At 27.1% G+C, this 9,242-nt stretch overlaps 1 pseudogene; it reads right to left on the minus strand.

Annotated features, from left to right (window-relative positions):
- Positions 1-279: 279 nt before the first annotated feature.
- On the minus strand, positions 280-6,185 carry LOC111625390 (annotated as a pseudogene).
- Between the last annotated feature and the right edge of the window lie 3,057 nt (positions 6,186-9,242).

Below are 9,242 nucleotides of genomic sequence, written 5' to 3' on the forward strand. Positions count from 1 at the left end.
TGTTCTTTTATTAATGTATCTTTTAAAAAAATTACTGAATTATTAATATAATTTCTATCTACAATTTCATGTGTGCAATATTTATTTTATAAATAAACAAACTATTCGTAAACGTAGAACAATACGTGAGAAGTGCAAGCAGAATTATAAATTAAAATTTATAGTTGTACAATGTAAATATTCAATAAAATAAGATTTATCATGGTGCAAAAATTATTATTGAATATTATCTCATTGAAAAATATTTAGTAATCTTTATATTTAATATAGAAATGTTTATTATGTTAATTCCTTCCTAGTAAGATAATACAAAATTAAAGAATATCCACAGAAAAGATAGAGACTATTATATCTACATCATATACCATATACCATTACATATCTATATTATATAACATTAATTATCTATATTATGTACGTAGAGAAAAAGAAGAGATGGATATATCCTCTAGACAGTAAATAAGGGTAGGTATTATGTATTGTATAGTACAGTAGGCTTACCTACTAATGTACAGTATAGTAAATAATTAAAAATTCAATAGCTAACAAAAATTAAACATATTATGCTATTAAAAAACTTTAAATAAAATAGCCCAAAAATCAGTTAACCATAGTATATTTTAAGATTATTTTAAGAACAGTTGGCCTGGTCTCTTGAGGTTGCAATTGTATATCATAATTTATAAATAATTCTAAGCTACAATTAGTTTATAATGTAATAAAATTATTCCTTGGGCCTCAATCTTTTGTGCTTAGAGGCTGCAGAGAGTCTTAATCCACATGTTAAAACACATCTTTATAATGACAATAGTGTCGATCAATACAATGCCTACAGATGTTCACGTTCAATTTAAACTTAATTTATTTGGAAATTTTAATATTTAATTATTAAAATCGAGTTTTACGTTGAAACGATAGCTTAAATACTAGAATATATCTCTTTTATAACGAAAAAAAAATGTATCCGATAAGCTTATTTTTAACTAAATTCTCTTTTAATAATTAAATTATTCTTATCTAAATTATTTTAAATGATTAAAGTTGGCTCCAGCATCATCTCTCCTCTCTCTCTTTCTCTTCTCCTTGTAATTGGTTCAACATTAACATTAGATTTTTCTCCAAAAATGTACGATGTAGTGGAAAATCTCATTGTATATTTAAAATATTGAACGAATTTAGATTTATTATCAAAGAAAATATGTAAATTTTGCTATTTATTAAGGTAAATAATAGTTAGGGAAAAAAATTGATGAAGATAAGGATAAATTTGAACAGATATTGTGTATAAATAACTATAATCAATATCTCTATTCGATTTTACCTAAATCTTTATCAAGTTTTTTCCGTAAATATCTTAATTTAAATATTTTCTAAGACTTATTTTTAACGAAAAATAGTCTAGAAACAGAAACAGTGTATAAGCTTTGGGGTCTAGCCGAAAATAAGATAAACCTGAGGTTAATATTAGGCCCTAAAATAAGAAAGGCCTTATTGATTTTTAAAGAGCAAAAAAAGAAAATAAAAGAAGGTAAAGCAAACTATACAAGAAGTTAAATAACACTTTTAAAGTCGACAAACTACAATTTTACTATTGTCATTAGCATGATTTAATAATACATTGAGTTGAATACTATTATAATGTGTAATAAATTAGAAAATAATAAATAATCTAACATGGAATGTTCGCATGATATTAGCTAACAATTTATCAAAGTGTAAATAGACATATAATAATAATAATAAAATACCATTAAAGGCAATAAACGGTGAGATTATTATCGTGAAAGCAATAAAATACTGTTATATTCATAAAATTTATTATTGTCGTGCAGTTATAAGTGATTTGATATAACGAAACGATAATCAAATTGTTATCACTTAATTTATCGATAATAAATTATTCTTCTGATTTAATTTCAATTATTTCTTTAATATTTAAGGAAATTTACGTTTAAAAATTCATCTTTTTTTTCCTTCGTTAAAAGAAATTTTATTGTAATAAACTATTAATAAAAGTGTAGTAAAGTTTCATCTTTCTTTTGTTGAAAAATAAAATGTATTTTTACTTAAAATAGTCTTCGAGNAATGTACAATAGATGGTAGCATTGTAGCATTGTATATTTATCCTTATTTCTTTTATATTATGCATTTAATAAACTATAGGAAGAAATTTACCTCATTGTGTTATAATTATTACATCACACTACACAAGAGCTAATAGAGAACCCAAATAGGAACTTAAATGACCTTTATTGTTAGACTCAATTGGATCCAAATAGATTTGGGTCATGTAATAAGGCCCTATTTGAATCCTGTTCAATAAAATCTTGTAATAGGGGTCCTTTTTTTATTATAAAAAAGAACCAGAACGTGGGTCTAGAAAAGTACCACTTATTCCTCTACAGATAAGCCAGAGACCTAAAATTGACTCTACTTATGAAAAAACATGGTACAAAAGACATATATATGTTACCACTAAAGCTCGAAAGCCGTTAATCTGCGCATTACCGAGCTAATCTGCAGATTAACTAGGGTGATCCGTTAAAGCTGCGATAATTATTCCATTTCTCAAATTACCTAGGTAATGTGCAGAGTATCTAGGTAATCTGCACATTACCTACTAGGCACTCGGTAAAGTGAAAATAAGATTTTTGCTGGAACAACAGCAACATTTTTGTACGCTTAAATTAACATAATGTTATTTATTTAATTTTCGATATCTAAAGAATCAAGTTAATACAATCAAACAATCAACAAATTAGTTGATAGAATCGATCATTAATTAAAAAAACTGTAATATAAAAATCAAACGGTTTAAAATATTTTTACAATTAGGGAAATGAATTTGCAAAACATATGATAAAATTGTACTTACTTATTAGTGCAATCTAAAGATTGGTGACACTTTGAATTACATAGCAATTTGTTTTTGCGACAAGCACACCTATTTGTGGTATATTTAGATTTGCAGTCACATTTTCTGAAACTCTGCCCTGTACCAAGGGATTGTTTTATTGCTGTTTGACGTAAAGATATTTATACAGCAGGGACATCTTCTTTTGTTAAAAATCTCTCTTTGCAAACACTGAATTCAGATTTTGCATACAATTGTTTTAAAATACCTGTTTTAGTATCAAGTTTATAAAAGCCATCTTCTGTTTTCTAAGAACCACAGCTAAAATTGAGCGTGCATTAGTTTTTGCTATGTCTTCTTCGGGTACTTTAATTCTTACAGTGACACCTTCATCGACATTTGGGTGCTTTGTATTAGAAACTGCTAACATTTTCTTTGCTTGCTTTTCTAAACATTTTCTTTGCTTGCTTTTCTAAACATTTCTTGGCTTCATCACGCTGTATTTTCTGATCCATATTCTTTTTACAGATGTTGCACAATACATTCTTACCATATCCTTCCTCTTTACGATCTACTTCACCACAAACTACGCGAACAAATATATCACACGATTTACACTTGTGAGCAAACAATACAGACTATGTTTTGTATAGTGCTCTTTACAAGCTCTGTACGAAACTGTGATGGCGATTCTGCTAAAGTTGAAGAAGTCATCACTGAGTTACCGTCAACTTGCAGAGCTTATTCCTTGGAGGTGCAGGGTAACTGAATATTCCTCAATCAACGGTGTAGAAGGCAGTTTAAGATTACTATCGATAAATTCTTGTATTTCTATAGGTGATTCTGTAGAAGCAAAGGATAACGGAATGGCATCTTCAGTAAGATTTGACAGTGATTCCATAATCACAGTCTGTTGTGAATCTTCTAATTTTTCAAGGTCTTCTTCAGTATTTATCGAATGTAATACACTTTGTGGTATAATAGATGAAGACAATCCTACTTTTACGGGACAACCGAACATAGCTTCGTACGGACTTCTTTTAATTGCAGAATGATAGGCACGATTCTTCATGATTCGTACAAATCGTACGCCCTCACTCCACTTGTTAGTTTGACTATCAGTCATCCAAGTAGTTAGCATGTTTTCAATGTCTTGATTCGCTCGTTCTACACTTCCTTGACTTTGGCTGTGTCTAGGTTTGCCATTAACCATTTTGATTTCTGGCCACAACTGTGTTACACATTCTAAGATTTTATTACAAAATTCACGTCCGTTATCAGAATGCAAAATACTTGGAGCGCCAAAAAGAAGAAAAATATCCAGCAAGTTATAGGCTACTTCATCCACCCATTTTGATGTGGGCGGCTTTAATACAACAATTTTTGTTGAGTGATCTTGGCATACGAGAAGAAACTTAAACTTTCCATCTAGTTGAGATTGGTAATCGATAAGATCCACCTGGCATCTGCTATTGAAATGCGATGAAATAATCGGCTTTACAACAAGCCCTTTTTTCGCACTTTTTTGTTTTCGTTGACAAGGTTCGCATAAATCCAAAAACATTTTTATTGTGGCTTGGGTTATGTTTTATAAAATGTTTTTAATTGCTCGCTCATTCTGTCTCTTCCACCGTGGCCAATTGACAAATGAGTCGAATACAATATGTCAAACAATTCTTCGGCATGGACAAACTTCTCACACTTTCTCGCGCATATGACAATGTCTCAATGAGTTATTCACAGCCTTGTACAGTTAACACATCATACCTTTGAATTATTCGATAATTTCGAGATGATTCTTTCTTCTTGGAAACTTTTATTCGCTTTACATCTTCAATTATGGAATCATATAATTCCAATATCTATTATTAAATACTTTGTATAACATTATACAAAAGAAACTTTTGTATTTTAAATATTATTATTATTGTTATTTATTTACACTTTAAAGCATTTTAATAGCTATACTATATAGAGAAAGGCGTGAAAAATATGATTATTTTGTTTAAAAAATTTATTAGTTTGATTAATTCGTTCATAAAAACGTACTTAAATTTTATTTATTGTACCTAATTACAATAAAAAGAAGCAAATGTAACAGTTAAAAATCTTTTTTTTTCACTTTAAATACCTAAAATGAATTATTCATTCTTTTATTTTATTATCTTATACGACTTTAATTTAAATTAATATAAGTGTATTGTACTCTTAGTATATTCTGGAGTCTGTTTGCTAATAGTTAAATTTTATTGTTCATCACTAATTTGAAATACACAGATCGCTAGTGTAATATAATTTTACAGTCAGTATTATATTCTATTATCAAAGCTGAAACTCAGTTAGATAGTAACGATACAATGGCATTTATATTATCATTTTACTTAATGTCAGTTAGGAAATATGCTGGAAATTTTAACGACAGTATTCTCCACCCAATAACAAATTTCTATTAAACTATGAAAGTGAATATTCTTGTATAATTTACATTCAAATTTACAGTTATAAAGTGAGAAAAAATAAGAAAAATCTCATAATCTTTTAAGGGTCATATCTTGTTGTTTTGGAAGAGTAATAACACGCTTCTATGCACTACTATTATATTGTAATGTAAATAAATAAAATTTTGTTTACTTTCTTAAATATTTTAATAGTAAAATATCGAAACTTTAAGATAAATTCAATTAGAACATATATGTTATTTATTAATGTAATAGCGATATCATAAGTGTTAGAACTATATCTTTGGTAAGCACTCGAGCGATGAAACACTGGATCAACGAAAATGGACGTTTATCAATATGTTGAAAGCTAATCTCTTCGAATGTCATCATACAACACCTACTGTTAATTCACGAAGAGAAAACGTATTATATCTTGCAATAAGTCAATGCCTTTAATATAGGCTACTTCCTATTGTTAGAAATATAAATAAACATTTTGAAAGTATTTTGATTTCAATTTATTTTGTGCCTTTGACAACATTCTCATTTATTAAAGAATTACTTACTTTGTAACGGCATTTTCTCTTTTTAAATACGATTAAAACGTGTAGTATTATGTAACAAGGCAATACAACAGGACAAAAGCATTATTGAACTTGTAAAGAAAGTTAGAATTTAAGGTAAACTACACAAGCGTAGATTTTACAGCAAGTTTCCTAAGTGGCTATAAACTTAATATCTGTGAAATTATCACGGTAATTTCGTCCACCTATAAGCCATTGATAAGGCTATTTACATTAAAGAATTAACGTTTGTCACCACTTATTTACAAAGGTTGCAATTCTTTCTTGATAGCGATCGTTCCACATATCTGATAAAGAGTTTTGCATGGTTTAACCGAACTAATTTTCTAGAACTAGGCCTAAATATTTAATGAGCCATAGACGGAAGCATTACAACAGAATATTTTAATTTGAAGGATAACTTTTACCTTTTGGGAATCACCTCTTACAATCCTCACAAATTAAGTTGCTTTTAGCGATATTAGAATTGCTATTTTTATGTATAACAGTACACATGAACTATTATCTATTTATATTATACAGTAAAAGGATTTTATAAACTAGTATTTAATGTATTTATATATGATTTTCTCACACACATATATCGTTATATGTAATTCATCTGATTGAGTGGACAGTGACGACGAAGATATTATTCTAATTTGTGATTTATTTCGTTAATTAAAAAACAATGAAAAAAAATTTTTATAAATCTGAATCTTTTAAATTTTTTCAAGCAAATGCTCCATGTACTATAGTGTTTTAGTAAATCAAAATAAACTAAAGAACAATGTAATTTTATCATTGGTTATTTTCTATTATTTGCTGTATGTACAGTATCAAAGAAAGTGTTTTTTATAACATAAATAACAATTGATGTGTGTAATTTTTGATAGTTTTGAAAGAAATACAGTGGGTGATCGGTTAAGGAGTAACAAAAATCACATCTGAGAAATAAAGAACATTGAAGCGCTCATAATGGAACCTGACACGGATCTGATGACAGAAGAACGTCAAGAACTCTTGAATGAAGAACACAAAGAAACTCAGAGAGATATGTTTTCTTCTCAATTAATATCGATATCTGCTTTTAAACATTTTTTTGAAGAAGTGGAATGATGTCAGAATGACAATCTTAGAATGGCATTCAAACCAGGTTGAGGTTAATAGTCTTAGGAATCTCTACAATTACAATGTTATTAATTACTTCTGAAAAATCTTGAAGAAGAGAGAAAAGCAATCGACATTAGACAGATTCTTTAACCCCACAAACGGAAAAAAACATGATTAATAAAAATACAAGACTGTATATATACGTATTTTTATTATTACATATAAATAAACGTAGTAAAGAAGTATATATATTTTTTTATTTTTTGGAGTCTCCGGAACGAATTAATCAAATTCCCATAAAAACCTATGATAAATCGATAATCGTTTAACGAACGATTCGGATAGCGAACAGATTATGTTTGTTAACCGATCACCCACTGTCAAGTATTTAAAGAATAAACTTGTTCATTTTCAAATGTCTGTTTATATTCTTTACTATTTTACAACCCTTAAAAACATAAGTATTCCGTTCTGCCCTGGTTTTCTCTATATTTTACAAGCGTGTACTGATAATTTTATTCTGTTTCTTATATATTTTTTTCTATTATTAATTTATGTCTTGGAAGTATTTCGATGAATGTACATTTATCTAATTGGATTAAGATATTAGTTTACCCACAGTTTCACTCGAACGAGGACATAATGTTACTTGAAAAATAGTAATTGACCTCTGTAGACCAATAACTGTTCTTTTGCTCTTAAATCTAATAAAGTATTATTTTTAGAAAGAAATCATCTTCTAGAAGAGATCCAATCTTCAAACACAGACATGAAAGCAAAAATTTTATTTATAAAATAATTAAAATTGTACAATAATAAAAGAATAGTTTAAACTTAAAATTAATGTCGAATAATTTTTAAAATATTTAATTTTCTAGAATTTAATTCGTGTATTTTTACCCTAACGAAAAAATTCGAATTGTAATCTATAAGTATCAATATTCTCTTTTGCAATATAATAGGTTACGCCGAAGGCAATCCTAAAACTAGAAACAGGAAGAATTACGATAACAGTAAACATCCTTTTAATTTTGAATAAAAATATTTTTTTAAATATTCAAGATTTCCTTACGATTATTTGAAAAATATATCTCTTTTATAACGAAAAAAAATGTATCCGATAAGCTTATTTTTAACTAAATTCTCTTTTAATAATTAAATTATTCTTATCTAAATTATTTTAAATGATTAAAGTTGGCTCCAGCATCATCTCTCCTCTCTCTCTTTCTCTTCTCCTTGTAATTGGTTCAACATTAACATTAGATTTTTCTCCAAAAATGTACGATGTAGTGGAAAATCTCATTGTATATTTAAAATATTGAACGAATTTAGATTTATTATCAAAGAAAATATGTAAATTTTGCTATTTATTAAGGTAAATAATAGTTAGGGAAAAAAATTGATGAAGATAAGGATAAATTTGAACAGATATTGTGTATAAATAACTATAATCAATATCTCTATTCGATTTTACCTAAATCTTTATCAAGTTTTTTCCGTAAATATCTTAATTTAAATATTTTCTAAGACTTATTTTTAACGAAAAATAGTCTAGAAACAGAAACAGTGTATAAGCTTTGGGGTCTAGCCGAAAATAAGATAAACCTGAGGTTAATATTAGGCCCTAAAATAAGAAAGGCCTTATTGATTTTTAAAGAGCAAAAAAAGAAAATAAAAGAAGGTAAAGCAAACTATACAAGAAGTTAAATAACACTTTTAAAGTCGACAAACTACAATTTTACTATTGTCATTAGCATGATTTAATAATACATTGAGTTGAATACTATTATAATGTGTAATAAATTAGAAAATAATAAATAATCTAACATGGAATGTTCGCATGATATTAGCTAACAATTTATCAAAGTGTAAATAGACATATAATAATAATAATAAAATACCATTAAAGGCAATAAACGGTGAGATTATTATCGTGAAAGCAATAAAATACTGTTATATTCATAAAATTTATTATTGTCGTGCAGTTATAAGTGATTTGATATAACGAAACGATAATCAAATTGTTATCACTTAATTTATCGATAATAAATTATTCTTCTGATTTAATTTCAATTATTTCTTTAATATTTAAGGAAATTTACGTTTAAAAATTCATCTTTTTTTTCCTTCGTTAAAAGAAATTTTATTGTAATAAACTATTAATAAAAGTGTAGTAAAGTTTCATCTTTCTTTTGTTGAAAAATAAAATGTATTTTTACTTAAAATAGTCTTCGAGAAAAAAAAAATAATTATGTATAAAAATATTCAAAA

This window comes from Centruroides sculpturatus, unplaced genomic scaffold (assembly GCF_000671375.1).
Source record: "Centruroides sculpturatus isolate CEXI.00-Female unplaced genomic scaffold, Cexi_2.0 scaffold233, whole genome shotgun sequence".
Classification (NCBI taxonomy): domain Eukaryota; kingdom Metazoa; phylum Arthropoda; class Arachnida; order Scorpiones; family Buthidae; genus Centruroides; species Centruroides sculpturatus.